General features: G+C 28.3%; 2 protein-coding genes across 8 annotated transcripts in view; one reads left to right on the forward strand and one right to left on the reverse strand.

The window, feature by feature from the left end:
• The window catches only part of MRP (Multidrug-Resistance like Protein 1), a 56,708-nt gene extending 44,368 nt beyond the window's left edge, over window positions 1–12,340 (reverse strand). For all 6 annotated transcript variants that reach the window (XM_065500652.1, XM_065500654.1, XM_065500653.1 and 3 more), the window contains exon 1: window positions 12,183–12,340. The gene's annotated coding sequence lies outside the window, so the exon portion shown is untranslated. The remainder of the gene's footprint in view (window positions 1–12,182) is intronic.
• Window positions 1–19,169, forward strand: part of Pih1D1 (PIH1 domain containing 1) — a 53,326-nt gene that overhangs the window by 6,481 nt on the left and 27,676 nt on the right. The gene's annotated exons all lie outside the window — the stretch shown is intronic.

The raw sequence follows: 19,169 nt of genomic DNA on the forward strand, positions 1-19,169 counted from the left end.
TACGGCAGCCAACTTGACAAAACTAATGATGCAGAAGTTCTTATTTTTGGGGATACGTTCACGTGCAATTGTCAGAATTGAGTCCCAAAATCATGTGTTGTACTGTGTAATGGAAACAGGTTTTTTACAAAACTTGCTGTTAAGTTGAAGGTCTTTTTAGATGGAAGCTGCGAAGGCAGACGCACAATATCATTTTATGGCACCTTTATCTATTCTTTATTAATTAACTTTCTTTGGTTTTTGTGCCCACTAAAAACACGTTTACTTTCAACGAAAACAATACTTCATAAATGTTTACAGACGAATGTGAAACAAATATTAGCATTTTCTTCTACAGCAGTCATAGGCAATTATATTTTATCAGAGGGGCCAGATAAAATCTGGAATTTGTACAAATTTGTTTAACTAGCGAACATTTGTGTATTTGCTGTTCAGTTTGATTTCTTATAAATCTACATTATTATTTCTTATTGTGTTTTATCAAATAAAAGTTGTATATTGTATTATATACAAAATAAAAACTTGTTAGAATCTCAAGATAGTTATTTAGTTGTAAAAAAAACATTTCAGATTCTAATATTTACACCCCTGCAGGATAATTCAGCAAAAATAAGTTTTATATAAGCCTAACTCGGACCACCAAATTTTGAGACGATCGGTCATAGTTAGTCATAGCTCCCATATAAGGCCGACTTCCGAAAATCATTTTAACGATTATAGATTTCTTAAAAAAATCAATTCAAATAAGTTTCATATATACAGAACATGTCACTTAGCTCCCATATAAATTTTAAAAGAAAACAGTTTATAATCATCTTATCGGTATAGGGTATCATATGGTCGGGCTTGACCGACTATACTTGTTTATATTGTAGTATATTCCAAAAAGTTGTAACTAGGCAACAAATTTATGCATATAAAAGTGGCATACTTTTAGGCATTTACGAATTTAGTTTGAATTGCAAAATTCGGCAGCTGTGCCGAAACTTGTATACCCACCAGCAGTATGTGACAATAAAATATTTTTCTTATCTAAACACCATAATTTACAGTCAAATTTCAAAGTACTTAGAACTAATTTGATCAACATTTTATCAGGATTATCTATGATTGCTCAAACAGTATTCCGGGTAGACAATTGTATGGGGGATAGGTGGAATCATGGACCGATATTGCCCATTTCCAATACCAAACAAACCCTATCAACAGAGAGTATTTGTGGAAAATTTCAGCCAGCTAGTTCCTTTCATTTATGCCCCAGAATATACTGTAAAGCATGGCGAAAATCGGGCAACATTCAAAAAATGACTTGAACATGTTATTCCCTCAATTTGTTGAAAATGGTATGAATCGGTCCGTGATTTTATGGAATGAATTAAGATTTTATTAAATGAAGCTCAATTAATTCGAAGAGCTGCTTGAATATTAAAAAATCCCGATCCATAGACAATTTCTTTCTGAAGTTTTTAATTCAATAAAACTTAGTTCCTATTTATATACATTAATATCGATTCCATTTGCTTACATTTAAATTTGATCGTTTACTAAATCCAGTTTTGGTTGTACAGTGTGGTGGGATGTCTGGGTATAACAGGTACCATTGGCAGCACCCAACAGGCGTCTTTGGATATAATCTTAAACCTACTACCCATTGAGAAAGTAGGAAAGTGGCGGCAACGAACTTACTTAGGCTATTTGAGTCATTGTTAGTAAAGCCATTGCGGGTAGGCCACACTAGGATATTGTATGAGGCAGTTCTATCGGTCAGGACATTATTTCCACGGGAATCTCTGATCATAAGGTCGCGACCTATAACTTCGGTGTCTCACCCACAGTAGAGTTCCCCAGTAGGGATGAATAGATTGGATACGATCAACAGTTCAAAGGACGTGCAGTTTTCAGTGATGGATCCAAGATGGACTCTGGTACAGGAGTTTATATGGTCGATAACGATATTAAAAATTAAATGATAATAAAAAACCTCCTAAACTTCGTCTAACTCAATCATAAAAATGTAGTGTCTCTGCGTCACGATATTCTACAGAGAATTCTCATTTTGCTATCTCTAAGACACTACATTTCTTCTTTTTGCTTTTCTTTATGTCCCCATTTTTCAGGAAATGCATAATTTTTCTTTTTATCGGATTCTTGAAGGGAATCACAATGGACCTTATGGTCTCCGAGTGGAAGTGCACATAGTGCACACCCCTTCCAGACTAAACTAAATACAGTTTTTGTATCCTATAGAATCCAAAAAAAAAATATTAAAAAATTATTGAAATTCTGGAGTAATTAAAATAAGATGAAGAATATATAAGATTCGATTATAGCTCTCTAACTTGTTACTTTAGATTTCATCATGGTTTTATAAAGCAATAAATCATTCCCTATGATTTGCCCAAATCATGTTCAAATCACGGCCAGGTCTGAACATATTCATAAAGTTTAAGTACATGTAATTATACTAGTTTGCTATTCACTGTTTATCAGTTAATATTTGTTTTCATACAGTGATGAAATTGATAAATAAGCATTTTATCTGTGTAAACCAGACAATTAAAATTGTTGTATAAATTAATGTGAAACGAAAAACAGAAGAAATTAAAATAATTTACATTTTCCAGCACACAGTAACCAATAAAAGTAGAGAATTTTTTAAAAACAATTGTATGATATTGCCATAGGTCGTTGTTGCATGAGTTTAATTATTGAACTTTTTAATTATTGGGTAATTTTTTATCGCCAAAAAGTATTAAATAATCTAAACAATTGCTTAACATTTTATTAAACAACTATAAAGGAAAAGTATTTTTAAAAAAGATAACAAAAACTTGAGTATGAAATAAACAACTTCTAATTTAAAATATTTGAGTGTTTTATAAAGTTTTTTAAAGTTGCAAAAACCTTTGTTGTAAAATATATTATTGTTGTAACTAACCCCCTTATTTTGTAAAGTACTTGAATTCACTTTGAGACATTTTATTTTTATCTTTAAAGTTTTTTATGGAAATATTTTTAAAGTGTTTTACAAAATTATTCCAAAATATTAAAACTGATGCAAATGTCAGTTTTTATATAAAACTCTTAGTTTTGTTTCCATTTTCTATAGTTATTTTTATTATAAAATTTATTTTGACATTATTTTCTAAAGTAAATGATAAACCAAAGATTTGCGTTTTAATAAAAAAGTCGTTATATTCTGTCTTACAATTGCACTGGGTGCAGTGTCTCAACACTTTACTTTGTTTACCATTTGCGTTTTGTTTTATAAATTGTTTTAAAGTTTTCCTTGTTTATTTAATTTTTATTATTATTTTTGTTGATTTCATTTTAATATTTCTATGTAACATTTTTCTTCACATCTTATCAAATTTGGTTGCCTGCTTGGGTTCTCTAATAAAAAATAAACGTTTCATTGTTGGGATTTTCGTTTTGTTTAATGACTACTTAACAAATAAACTGAAAAGTGTTATCACTTATTTTAGTTAATTATTTTATTATAAATGACATAAAATTCTATATTGTTTTTATAATGCGATTTCAGAATACTATATTGTAGTAAGTAATACAATCACAGTTATTAATAACAATATAAATATGTATGTGAGGGTCAAAAACAAATAGAAAGTGCCCTATAATAGGTTACAGAAAATAGTTTAGAATTTACCACTGCTTCGAAATGTTCTTTGAATGATTCAATTTTTGTTAATCTGATTCAAAATATTGAATTCAAATATTTTTCTTCATTCAGTTTTGTTTTCGAAAAAAACTTTCTTTTTGTAATAGGTTTGAATTGAAAAAAATATTGAATTATTGAATACATTTTTAAAGCTATTTTGCAATAGATTTGATTTAAAGAAAATTTGAATGATTCAATAAGGAATTAATTCTATAAAGAATGAATTCTCTAAGGAATGAACTCAATACATTTGAAGTATAAAGGAATTAAGCCTATGAATTAATTCATAATGAATTAATTAACAAAATGGTTAAGAAAAATAATTTATTTTGATTTTGAAAAAGGAATTAAGAACTAATTCTTTCTAATCATTTATCTCATATTAATTAATTAGAATTTATTAATTCAATTTAATCTTAATTCACTTAATTCTTAATTTAGAATTAAAAAATTAATTCATTCCATAAAACTATTTCCAACAAAACAAATTATTTAGCTTCATTCATAGGCTTTTATTGGAATTTATTCATTATTGAATTAATTCAATTAATTATTCAATAAGGAACTAATTCTATAAAGAATGAATTCTCAATGGAGTTAAGCAGTTAAAGAATATTTGATTCGAATGAATTAATTCTTAATTAAGTTTTCAAAATCAAATTAAATTCTTATTATCATTCCATTAAATAATTTATTACGAATTAGTGTTTAGTATTTCAAAGGTTTTGAATTCATTCCTTTGAGAATTCTTAATAGAATTAAGTCCTTATTGAATCATTCATTCCATTAAATAATTTATTACAAATTAGTGTTTAGTATTTCAAAGGTTTTGAATTCATTCCTTTGAGAATTCTTAATAGAATTAAGTCCTTATTGAATCATTCAAGTTTTCTTTAATTCAAATCACTTACAAAATAGCTTAGTCAAATCAATGGTATGATTAAATTTTTCTTCAATTCAGAACTATTACAAATTGAATAGTGAATTAACTCAATGAATTCTATTCAAATAAAAGCCTTTGAATGAAGCTAATTTGATTTGGTGGGAATGGTTTTATGAAATGAATTGTTGTTGTTTCTTAATTCTGAATTAAGATTTCAGTGATTTAAGCTCAAATTTAATTCATTAGAAGATCTGCCTCATAGAAACTATATTACTCGCCTTCTAAGATGTAGGGTATTCATTTCACAGGCAATTTTATGATAATATTCACTTTGTTTTTATAATTCTTTATATATGTGATAGTAGATGGCACACTTGTAAAGTGTTTTATGTATTATTTAATCTTAAATTATAATTGTTTTTGTATTTTTGTTTATTCTGGTTGTGAAATTTATTTCAGTTTCTTTTCAAAGTGTTAAATATTTCACCAAAAAAATGATTAAGCAAATTTGTACGACTTTTTACCTCCACATTTTGTTCTTCTGTTAAACCGCTTTAATTTATGTTTTTATGGATACTCAGGTACAAAAATACAAAAAAAAACGTCATAAGTTTAGATAAATATTTATTTGGGCTATACATAAGTTTTCTTAGGAAAATGTTAGAAGTGGCAAAAAATAAACAAAATCAAAAAAAAAAACATTTATTTATATAAAGTTTCAAATTCTTGACATCTCGTTATGTCCCCGGTAACGTATCAGAAATATGAGTTTTATTTTCGCTGACTATTTTGTTGATGCTTTTTGGTATTAGCTACCTAGCAACGGTTTTCAATATTGAAAAGGTATTTATATGTAAAGTAGGGTTCCTAAATTGTCGGACTTTTTCCATTCTCGGGAAATAGTAAAAAAATATGTTCTTTCCCGGTAATATTTTAATTAAATTTAAATGGCCAATAAGGCTAGGTTGTTAAAAATAAATAAAGCCAAAAAAAATAATCAGTCAAAATTCAATACAAGAGTTTTGACTAAGTTAATTATGGAAAAAATTTAATCAGATGTCTACAAATAATTTTAAACCAATATTAATGCCATTATTTTCTCTAAAAATTAGTATTCTTAGAAGTTTTATTATTAAGCTTTCAATAATTCTTTTAAGAACTTAAAATTTCAAGTTGTATCAAGTCGATCTACTAGAAAACTAAATTTTTCGGTTTTAAATAAACATTCTTCTGTTTTTGTGACACAGAGAAGGGTTGGCTGTGATAACCGAATTTATTGCTAATCAAATGATTCAGTCTAAATGACGAAATTTTTCTGTTATGGCTGAACAAATGGGTGACAAAGAGTGGTAACGTAATTCTTTGTCTGTGCAGAAATAATACAGTAATTTTAATGTGAAATCTTATTAGCAAATTCCCGAAATTTTCCGACAAAATAAATATTAATGCGGTTTAAATCTGAACTAGGCCTTTTTAAGATCAATCACAACTGTGGAAAATACAACAATCTTACAATCTGCACAAAATCTTTTTTAAGATCAATCACAACTGTGAAAAAAACAAAATCTTACTCTATGATAAAATTGAGAGCACAGGGACATGAACTGAAATGTAATTAAATTGTAAAGAGGTGTTACCAAAGATTCGAAAGAATTAATTCTTAATTAATTTTTCAAAATCTTAAATTGTATCTCATAAAAATTCCCTTAAAGATTTTATACTTCAAAGGCTTTGAATTAATTCCTTTGAGAACTCATTTTTTATAGTAATAAAATTCCTATTAAATCATTAAAATTTTCTTCAATTCAAAATAAATTAATTACGAATTAATTCATAGGCTTAATTCGTTAACTTATTGAATTTATTCATTTGAGAATTCTTTATTGAATCACTCAAGATTTCTTTAATTCATATCCGTTACAAAATAGCTTTAGAAAATTTGTTATTGAATGATTTAATTTTTCTTTAATTCAAATTGTAAATGATTAAAAACAAATTGAATAACCAAAAAATATTTTTATTTTATTTGAATTAAATTTGTATTAACACAAATTTTACCATTCACGAAGTTTATTATGAATTAATTCAATTCAAATAAAAGACGGTGAATGAAGAAAATTTAATATTTCTTTAATTCAAATCTATTTAGATATGAATTTAAGATTAATTTAAAAAAATGTTTTCATTAAATTTTAATTAGATTTCAATTACCATTCAAAGATTCAATAAATTTTATTATGAATTAATTCACAATGAATGAATTCAATTTTAATGAATCTAAAAAACTTAATTTGTTGCGAATTGTTTTATGGAACGAATTGTTGACAGTTTTTAATTCCGCATTAACATTTTGGTGAATTAAGCTTAAATTGTATTAATTTATTGGAAGCTCTGGTTGTTACTTATCTCATATAATTATAGAATAGTTAAGAATAAATCTACCACTAAAACACCCATTAATATGAACATGACAAAGCTATAAATATTATTAACTTTATTTCACAAACTTGAAAATAAAAATAAACTTTAAATTCAAACCCACTGCCAATGCACTAGAGTTATAACTATGAAAACCCAGCAAAATGTCATGGATGACTGATTAATTAACTAAAGAAGTTTTGCGTTAATAAATAACGAATGCATTTTTATTTCAACAATACGTCATTGAATATTTAGTAACTTCTTCCTGGAATTTCCTTAGAATTTTGTGTTTTTTTTTTAACGTGAACTCAAAGTAAAACTCTTTTTGAACCCTAAATAAAATCGTGATCGTGATTTAATACAAAATGTATTGGCTTTATATTTAAAAATGTATTTTAACAAATTTTTTTAAAGGTAAATCTTGAACACTAGTAATTTTTAGATTTATAAATAGAATCAATAGGGTTTTTTCTCATTTTAACAAATACGTCATTGAATAATAATTTAGTTAGCGTAGTGTCAAACTTTCCGTAATTTTGGTTTATTATTTTTTGGTTTAACAACTTAATTGCGGATTTATAATAATTTTTTTTTTAACAAACAAGGGAATTGAATCCAAAACCCTCTGATTATCGGGGCACATATTTGTTTGTACCTTAAACTTCCGTGTAAAATTACATATCCTCTTTGATGTCACTTGAAATTAGTCTCACTATAATAATATTCATCTTCACTTATTACGCTTCTAAAATTATTCATTTTTAGCAATTTTTAATTCTTAATTTATTTATTATTTATTTAGTTTACTATCATCATTACATTAAAAATATATAAATATTAATTAATTAAAAACATCTTTTGAGTGAAATATTTCAAATAATCAGTCAAAATTCCATAACGTATGCACTTTTATTAAAAGATTTAAAAATCGTACTTTTTCAAATTAGAATATACTGGTATATAAACAAATTTAAACCAGCATTATTTTCTCTTAATATGAATATCCTTGCAAATTTTAATGTTAAGCCTCTTAATAATTCCTTTAAGAACTTAAGCAGAGCTTTGAATTAATTCAATTTAAGCATAATTCACTAAAATCTTAATTCAGAATTAAAAATTTCAGGAATTCATTCCCTGAAACCATTACCAACCATACAAATTCTTTAGCTTCATTCAAAGCTAATAGAATTCATTCATTCTTGAATTAATAAATTTCATTCACCTTATGTTAATTCAAATCTAATACAAATTGAACGAATATATTAAGGGTCCTCATGTAAATGCTTAAATGCCTCGTAAACTGAGCAATCTGTGCATTTTTACACTCTCTCAAATGAACTGTCAACTAAATTTTTGGAAATTCGTTTGCACAACAGCGATAGGTTTGCGCGACAATTTAGACTCGCAAACTTGAATTTATTGTGCATTTGATGAATCAGCTGCTTTTGTTTACTTTTATTTATAAGAAATAAAAATCAAATAAAATATCAATATTTTGTGCATGTGAAAATTGTGTAACTTTGGAACAGAATGATTGGATTGAATGGCATTGTGTATGAAAACATTAACCAACTGCTAGAATATAAACAAAATCTTCCAAAATATGTATACCATGGTTTGTTCCAAAGATTTAACTTTCATTCAACAATTTAGAATTAAAATTTATACAATTTTAAAAAAAAATTGTTAGGTTTTTGTTGAATTTATTTTTATTTGACATTTTTATCAAATATAAATTTTCTGTATAAACTTGCACAAAATTGAAAAGGTTGGTTCATGAAACACGTCGCGCAAACTTGCATATTTTCACAAATGGGAAACTTAAACGTTTAAATGAGTACCCTTATTTATTCTCCATTCAGTTTTGTTTTTAATAATTTACAAAATGAAATTTAATTCTGAATTAAGATTTTAGAGAATTAAGCTCAAATTGAATTAATTAATTCGAAGCTCTCACTTCGATTGATTGTATATTCCGATATCAGTTAAATGCAATTTTTTGAAATTAATTTCTTAAGGTTTTGCAATTATTAAGTTGGTGTACTGACGTTTTACTTTGAACTGAAAACTATGTAGAATCGAAAAACGATCAGAGTTTTTTAATATCATTTACACAGAGTTTAAAAGATCATCAAGTGTTGCTGGGTTATAAAAACAAATAGCAACAATTAAAAATAATTCGCCAGCATTCTAAACTATATGTCAAGGTTCTTTCTCATTATATCAACAGGTTGTTGCTATATTTTCATTCATGTTCATTTTCTTTTTTATACATTTTCAAACAAACAAACAAAAAATCAATTTAAACCAGTAATGTAAAGTCGACTTTGTAATACCCTACACTGATATGATATACAAAAACATATATATTTCATTTAAAATTTCAATAATTTATTTTCGTTAGTGATTTTCAGAAGTGGATCAAATATGGGAGCTATGTATGTCCAATTATGTACCTATCGTCAAGAATTAGGTCGCGTGCTCTCCTTCTATATTAGATTTATTTCAGTTGAACTTTTTCTGGATACCAACATTTTAAAGAGGTTTTATGCTCTTAAAGTAATTTTCTGAAGTGGTCAATTATGAATAGAGCCGCTCATTAGTTGTATATAAAACTTATTTGCGGAAAAATTTGTGTGGATATATACAGTCAGCGTCTAAAAAAAGTGTACAACTTGTTTTTACATTTAAAACATTTTATTTACATATTAAAAAACTATTTGTTCTCCAGTTCTAGTATATTTAACAAAACATTTAATTGTTCTCTTGCAATATATAAACAAAAAACTAAACTAGTTCAACTGCAACAAAAACAGTAACAACAAAACCAAAAATACTCCATTTTTAACGCGTCAAAAGAAAGTGTACAGTTTAGGGAAATTAGAAGAAAAAACGTGTTTACTATTTTATTTGACATCTTTTGGGTTTTAAAACAGTTTCAAGCCTCCTTGGCATTGTTTCTACCAATTTTGATGTCACCGATGTTGGGATGTTGAACCATTCTTCCTGCAGGATTTCGTGTAGAGAGTCATTGCTGGTAATATTTCATTTTCTGATCTGTCTGTCCAAATGCTACCACAGATGTTCAATGGGATTAATGTTCGGTGACTGTGGGGGTTGTTCCAGTTGTTTCGGTGTATGATACAACAACCATTCTTTAACAAGTTAAGAAGTATGCTTCGGATAGTTGTCCTGTTGGAAGATCCAGGTTCGGTCTAGATTTAATTTTCTAATGATGGATTCCATATTTTCTATAAGACTGTTTAGGTAATCGGTTTTGCTCATCAAACTATCAATAAATATGAGTTTTCCCATGCCACTTGCCGCCATACAGCCCCACACCATCACCTAACCACCACCATGCTTTACGGTGTTTAGTACATTTTTTGGTCGAACTCTTGATTTTTGCTTCTCCAAATTTTACTAATTTTTTTACTTCCGAAAATCTCAAACTTGCTTTCGTCCGTAAACAGCACATTATTCCAAAACAATTTTCTTGGTTTTTATACCTGTTTGCGAATTCTCGAAGTCGCTCTTTATTTCGTTTGGAAATGTGGGGTTATTCTCTCGGAACTCCACCATATAGAGCATTTGGGTGTCGCGCTCGGCGAACCGTACTGTTACTAACTCTCACCTCAGACGAATCTGTTAATTCTTCGCATAATTTTACTGCACTTACTGTGAATACTTTCTTCACTGCTCTCACAATCGATCGTATTTCAAGGTTGTTAAGGCGTTTTGGTGTTCCGGCACGTTGCTGATCTTCTAAAATTCTAAATTTTTTTTGTTTGTCTATAATTTTTTTTACAGTATTATGGCTTCTTCCTATTATAGAGGAGATTTCACGTGACGATTTGCCTTCATTTTTAAATTTTATGACTTACTTTCTTGTTTCAATTGCTGTTTGTTTTCCCATTTTGGTTTTAAAGTTCTCGCGATCAAACAAGAAAAGCTACTATCTTAAAATCTCATGAGACTAGCAGCAAGATCCACAAAAAATTATAATCTAGGCAAAAATAAAGAATAACAATATATTTTTTTATGTAGCTAGAAAAATCTTATTGCAATTCTAAATGTGTACACTTTTTTCTGACGCGTTAAAAATGGTGTATTTTTGGTTTTGTTGTTACTGTTTTTGTTGCAGTTGAAATAGTTTAGTTTTTTGTTTATATATTGCAAGAGAACAATTAAGTGTTTTGTTAAATATACTAGAACTGGAGAAAAAATTGTTTTTTAATATGTAAATAAAACGTTTTAAATGTAAAAACAAGTTGTACACTTTCTTTTGACGCTGACTGTATATGTTAATCAAGCACTTATGGCCGATTTTTACCAGTTTCAATAGGCTTCGTCATTGGGCCAATACATGTGTCAAATCTCAGAAAGTGATGCTGAGTCTATCGGCATACTTTAAGGTGGGTGTTAGACTAATATATTTGGGCGTTACAAACATCAGTACGCATAATACCCTGCTCACTATGGTGGTGTAGGGTATAAAAAGCATGTTTTTTCTACAGGTCATTCACACGTTCAAGAGTTAGTATTTTATTTTGTTTCTTAAAAATTTCACTTTTAAACAAAATTTAATAAAATATATAACAAATATAGTAAAAGAAAGTCCACTTATTACTATGTGTATAAATATATTTTATGCATTTTTATCTTAAAATAAAAGACACAAAAAAAAGAAACAAAAATTTGTCAAATCATTTAGACAGATGACGTCATATGAAAAAAAGAAGAACCACTTTTTTTATTTTTTTTTTACAAAGTTTTTCTTTTGTTGAATGTATATGATTTTGTTTAATTTATTATCGAAGTACATATGCACATATGTATAATTAAACGGAAATAAACAAAAATCCCCCTGTAGAAACAATTTATTTTATCGTTTGTGAGTTTAAAAATAAAATTATAAAAACTAAATTAATAAGTAATTACAATAATTACAAACACACACAAAAATATTAAAATTCCAAGGTTTTGAAGATTGTTATTAAATTATCTATCACATTATTTTAATGTTTTATTTTATTACATAAAATTCAGTTAATTTTTCATTAATATTTATGTTTTTTTATTCAATTTAAAACTTTCACTTTCTATATGTTTCTATTTAGGTATGTATTGTTTTCATTCGAACACATTCTTTTACAAAATTCTTTTTCTTTTAAAAACCGGCTAATTTGCTTTAATTACCTCTTTATCTATTCCAAAAACAAAAATGTATCTTTCTTTTCTTATTTATTATTTCACCACTATTTTATTACTTGTACACATTTAACGGTTTCCCGTTTAAAACTGCCACCGAGTATTTTGCTGTTAACCGACGCGCTTGAGCTCCGCGCACTAACTGAATTTTGTATCGACAATGTTTTTACATTTTGTATTAAATTGTTTTTAAATTTTAACAAAAAAGCACTAACACAAAATAATAAATAAACAAATAACGTTGTTCTTAATTATCTATCGAATTTGTTGATCTCTTTTGAAAGAGAATGAAATTTGGTATCTCTCTATATGTATATGTAAATCTCTCTTAAGTTCTTGTTCATAAAAAGTTTGAATGATATTATGAAATCAATTTCAATTGAAATATTTTACAATCATACACCTTTAAATGCCCTATAAATGTAGAAAAGAAGGCACAACCATTTCTGATCTTACACGACTATTGTAAGACAAAACAACTTTAAGCTATAGAATAATAATTTTCTACTGCGATCTTTTCTAGAAATGTCACCATAAAGGCTCAAACACTTACAATACTATTGTTTCAACTGCAATTTAATGTGCTGTTTTTCTATAGCGAACGAGTGCTTTGAGTGGACGTTTTACATGTATTTTGTTTTTGTTACAATAACAAAACACATGTTAAATTTCCACTCAAAGTACTCGTTCGCTATAGAAAAACAGCACATTAATATAAAATTAAAAAATATTAGCAGTTCATGTCATAAAACCATTTCAAAACAAATTCTTTTGCTTCATTCAAAGAAAAGGTTCTAATGAATACATTTTTCATTCAGTTTTCAAAATCTAATTAAATATATTCTCTTAACATTTAATTCGTTCTCTTTATTACTAGTTGCAAAATGAATTGAAAAAAATGTTTAAAGCCTTTTTGTAATAGATTTGAAGAAACAATTTGAAAGATATTTTGTAATGATTCAACAAAGAATTAATTCTATAAATAATGAATTCTCAAAGGAATGAATTCAATATGTTTAAAGTACTAACGAATTAAGCCTATGAATTCTTTAATGAATTCTTTAATGGAATGGTGAGGACCGCAGGGGTTTGTGGTTTATTCGCATTGATTAGCAACTGAGATAACCTAGAGTTTCGTGTTCGGTTTAAATCGAAACCGAAACCGCGGTTTTTCAAGGCCTAAAACCGAAACCGACAATTATTCCTCGGTTTTGACTTTTAATCTATTTTCAGTAGAAAAATTAAAAATTTAGAAATGAAAAACAAACTTTTTCATCCAAGTATTTCCTGACAATTAAAATTTAAATGACTGTTTATTTTTTTAATTTAAAAAAAGAATGCAAAGTGTTTTTAACAAAGACTTAGTTATTTTCAAATATCCAATAAAAGTATGGAGTACTGGTTGAGCCGGTGCTGACCCCAATTAGAAGAAAAAAATTAGTATTATTAAGTCTGACTTTCTGAATTAATAATAATTCAGAATAACATGTCTCTAGTTTCAAGTTTATTGGTTCATTGTAATGTGGATTCTAGCTCATTCGAAACTTATTATTAGAATTAAAAAAGGACCATAAAGACCCACATTTTGTATTCCCACTCAGCACTGGGCCTATTATTATTGAAAATGCAAAAAAAATGTACCACTAAATTCACATTTTGCGAATTTTTAGGTTTATTATTATAAAATATTCGAAAAGTACTATTAAAATAAAGAAATAGTACAATTGCCAACTATTCAATATTATAGAAAATTCAAAAAGTACCATTTTGAAGAACGAAAAAGTACTCATTAATTTGGTTTAGTTTTCCTTTTTTGGTATTATAAAACAATTGATTATTTCTTTACTGATAATTTAATATATTAAAAAATTACCATTAACAGAAATAGTAGCAATTTTCCTTTATCCTCTTGAACACCCATCAAGTTTGAATTTTAAATTTGTTAGCTTTTCCTATATTATCAACTAATTTTGTTTCTATAAGACTTGATATTTAATAAATTATCACAAAAGCGATCGAAACCGATCGGTTTTCAATTTTTTAAAACCGAAACCGCGGTTTTGAAATTCTTCGGTTTTTTGGAAACTCTAAGATAACGCCAATCAAATAAGTCAAATCGCACTATCTCGGTGGCCAGTTCACATCACCTCCAAGTAAGATGACCATGCCCTCAAATCGCTCGTGCAGAATGTCCAATGTGGCATACCATCTAATTCAGGTCAAATGAAGTAGTTATAATCGAACTATAGCGTTCGCCATCGACAATGATGGCCTGGCCAACGTCGTTCTCAAGCCAGCCCAAAATCCACAACAAACATTGAATTTTTCGGGATGCATTGGATGTTCTCAATCATCCAGAAATGGGCCTCACCGTAAAATGATCAAAGCGCGTGGTACGTTGCCCGAACAGAACAACCATTTTGATGAAACAATTTTATCATTTGCACGTGTTGTTGAACAAAACAATCTGAATAAATGACATAACATAATGACGCTATCAAGGTCTATTAATAAGGTCTGTGCCACTAATCAGATGTTCGTTTTTGCTCCTTTGTGTTAACATACTGCGCTTGTCAAAATGTTTGTTTATTTTAGCCACCACGAATATGGTAGACAAAGTAATGTAATCAAAACAAATAAATAAACAAAACAATGAAAAGGGCAGTTAATAAAGAAAGAGACAAATAAAAAACGAGATTATTTTCTCGTCTCGTGACACCTCTATATACATTGTGGTATAGTTTTACACAGACAAAATGCCTGTTTTTCCTTATGTTTTTATATTATTGTAGAGCTGCACAGAACATATTAATAGACCTTGGCCGCTAACAACTGTGAATGTTCAGAAGTCCCTATTGGAAGACCCTTTAGAACCAAAACAAATTATGGATATACATTCCCATGACCCGAGTTCACTCGGCCAAGGGCTGTCAACTCAGCAATCACTGCTGCTACAACAACAACAACATGGATATACAGTAGTTTTGACTTACCTGCCTTTCACTTAAGTGCATTTTGCATATAAGTGCACAAAACTTGTGCTTTGTATATTTATTTATCAAACTCCATATAAATTCGTTAATTTAAGTGCATTGTTCATACATGCACATTTAAGATAAGTACATAATACTTTTGGAAGCTATAACTGGTTTTCATGAAAAAAATTTCATTTAGCTGCCTAATAGAAAATTAAATCAAAACAAAATAAGGAAAATACGATTTTGAAACAATGAGAAGTTTGCAACTTCTTAATAATTTGAAACGTAGCTAAAATAACAAAATTTTTCGTTATGTTTATACGGAAAAATCACAAAGCTTCATGTAAATTATTTGCCGTTAGCTGCTTTTTTGGGCAGTAAACTTAAAAGCACTTACCAGCATAAATGAGCACGTAAGTGTATTAAGGTTAACTGCATTTTTATCTTACCTGCACAAAATATCGTGCAAAGTTGGTTATGCAGGTAAGTCATAATTACTGTAATGGAATCCTAGTTTAACCACACTCGGAGTAAAATAAACGCCAAATAGTAATAATTTTCAGTTTTTGAATTTCTAAGTCAAATTTCAGTATGATATTTCAAGATATACAGCCAATTGTCTTGGATTTGTCTTAACCTCCACCTCGCAATACTTCTATAGCCCTAGTAGTTTTTTTTACTATGGGTAGGTGCTTTCCGAATGGATTATTGCCCAGCCATCTGATGGGTACTGTAGATCATCTTGAGTATCGTTGCTTCTTATGCATTCAGTGATTAATAGTTCCAACCGAGTTTTAAGAATACACCAATGTTCAGCACATATCCTCCCACATGACACGCTCCTATCCATAATGGCCCCTTAATTTTAGGTGTATGCATTTTTACATTGTCAGTTCTATTTGGGAAACATAATCAATTTTTTGAAGTTGATATCCTGATCGTGGCCTGATTGTAGGGCGGATTGGGTCGTGTCTACTGTCGGATCCAAATAATCTTCCTCATCACATATATAGGGAGCTTTTCTACGTTATATATTGTAATTTAAACGGTTGTATTATGGGTTGATTATGGATGGCAGCCGAACTTCAATTGCGTTGCCAGAGGGCAAGCTCAAATTTCTGGTTGCCAGTTTGTAATATCATTTGAGCAACTGCCATCCATAATCGACCCATAAAACAAGTGTTTATATTGCAATATATTTATAACGTAGAGAAAATCATTAGTCAACCGTTTCTTAATTACCGTATCAGCGAAGATATATGCTAAATACTGAGCGGGATTGCCCATCGGTTCTGAAAGTGTGCCTGTCTGCACAATACTGATTGACTTATATAACCAATTACTTCGAGATTTGTTGAAAGTTTATTTAGTTAGTTAATTTCGTTTCGCGCTTATGGGAAAGAATAAGCTACTGGTCAGCTGAAACTTATCTTCCGCTATAGCCAACAATGTGTATTTGGGTTTTACATCATATTGGTCCATCTTACCAGTCATTGCATACTTTTATCTAATGTGTCGAGATGGACCGCCATACTTCTTATTTTGAGCCCATTTCTCTATTCCCTTCTTGAGCTTCTCGTTACAACCTTTACATCCTTTACTAGAGAGACGCTGTACAGTAATATAAGCTTTTTTAACTACTTAAAGTTCCTTTCATCATCACTTATCTTTTAAACATTAAATTTATCCATGACACTTAGGACTTATCATCGGTATCGATTGAAGGTGAACTACCTTCTTGCCTTTATATAGTAGAGGAGTTCCTACCTTCAAACTCCTCTACTATAGTGAGGTCTTTGGCAAGTCAACTCTTTTCGCTAGAAGTTTAATTATGTTTATTGCGCACCATTTTAATATTCTTTCGGGCATTCTTGATCGTCGATCTTGAAGCACTAGACAAGTTAGAACATGCAACATAACTACAATCGTCGGTAGATTCGATGAGTCGTCGTCTTAGAAGGGAAAATATATAATACTTAAGATGAGTTGTATGGTTGATAAGGGGGTATTGTTGCTTTAAGATATGGATACATTAACTAACTTATAACTTTTTCTCTTGACAACCATTGAATTATTTATTTATCGGCAAATATTTTTCAATTTGTTTTTGAAAATTTTAATTTCATCTAATTTTCATTACAATTTTAATTTTTAATTAAAAAAAAAAAACTCGATATAGTTTAAAGAATACGAAGTTTAATTTTTGTTTGATAGAGAATACATATTTCAACAAATATAGTCATTTTGCCAATTCTCTAGTGTAGGGTATGAATTAAAAAAACACTACTCTCTTAAAATTTTGAATGAGTTTTAAATAAATAAATTATCATGCCAACTGTGTGCAATTGTTATCATTTTGGCATGAATGAAGATAAACAAATGATTACTACGCTCGATTCTCTCAAATTCAGATTAAATACTTTGTTTTAAAACCTCTATAAATGTATAAGTTAACTTTTATATTTACGCTTTAAATTTGTTAAGTCATTGTTAAATAATCTTAATTATTGGCCTCTTTGAAGTGAAAAATAGAGAAAAAAGAGTACACATTTGAAGTATGTACTTGCATTTAATTAAATTTTTTTAAACATAAAAACATTTACGCTTGAATTATTAGACAAAATTTATTAAACGGTATTTAACGATTATGCTGAGATGTATTAAAAAATTCTGAATTTTTTTTTTTATTCAATATGGTCTAAAAACGTCATTATTTAATGAGATGGAATGGGAGATATAAACAACGAAGGTGCTCTCATGGTTAGACGCGTTGTCATAATCATGACGCTAAAATTTCGTATTGTCATAATATTGATTAGAATTAATAGGTGGTATTTTAGATTTAACAGTGTCATAAGAATTGAAAAAATAGTCTACTAACATTTATACCATTTATACCATATTAAACTAATTTTCGCTAAATCATTGTAAGTAATCTATTTAGATATGAAATGAAATACATATTAACAAAATAATACTAATTAAAATAAAATTATTTTCATTCCTATTATGTCCACTGAAGAAACGCGTTTAACAACCGTGCAAGTGCGAAAACTTGTATTAATTGTTCTTCTAAATATTGATCAAAATTAAAATATAAAAAAAAAAAAAAAATTTTTCTTGTATACAAACATTTTTATTCACATTAAATAAAGTGTGAGCATTTTTGATACTGTCAACCAAGGCGAATCTATAGAAGGTGACGACAGAAGAACAGTTGATTATTTTTTTTATTCAGTTGTTTAGACAAGTGAACTGTCAATTCACTTGTGTTTGTTGTGGCGAAAAATACAACAAACCCAAAAGCAAAAACAACCACAGGCAACTTTGACAGTTCACTTATCTTTTTACAAAAACAAAGTACGTGTTGTTTTTGTATATGTTGTATTTGTTGTAGTTCTGTCGTCACCTTCTATAAATTCGCCTTGCTGTCAACGAATAGTCAAATATTTTACAAGATACCAGAAATTTTGAGAGTTATTCTCATTTTGTTTTTTTACAAATTAAATATTGGTTTGTAAAGAATTTTTAAGAGAATATTTTACAACATCAGTATGAGTAATTTTAATATATTGAGTTATTTTTAAAGTGTGGTTTCTATAAGTACATATGTTTTTTACATTTAACTATTTCATATTTTGTTGATTTGTGGTTCAATTTACTTACAAACTATATACAGTTCAAAGCCTTATATTTGGAATCAAATTTACACGTGATACTTATGAATTTATAAAATAAATTTAGTCATCATTCTTTGGGGTTTTGAGAATTTTGAGTACTCTTTTTATACATTCTCCTTCCTTGTCGGTTGAATTCAATAAATTCTCCGAAAGAAAATAGTAATCTCTCAATATTTAACAATTGTAGATTTTGCACGTCATTTATTATCGTGATAAGGCTGATAAAAAATTTAAAATTTTGCTATACCCTTCTAGCAACATTTTAAAAATTTTTATGAATTGTTAGTGCTGCTATTCGTAGTTATCAGCAAACGTGA

The sequence above is a fragment of the Calliphora vicina genome, chromosome 2, assembly GCF_958450345.1.
Source record: "Calliphora vicina chromosome 2, idCalVici1.1, whole genome shotgun sequence".
Lineage (NCBI taxonomy): Eukaryota > Metazoa > Arthropoda > Insecta > Diptera > Calliphoridae > Calliphora > Calliphora vicina.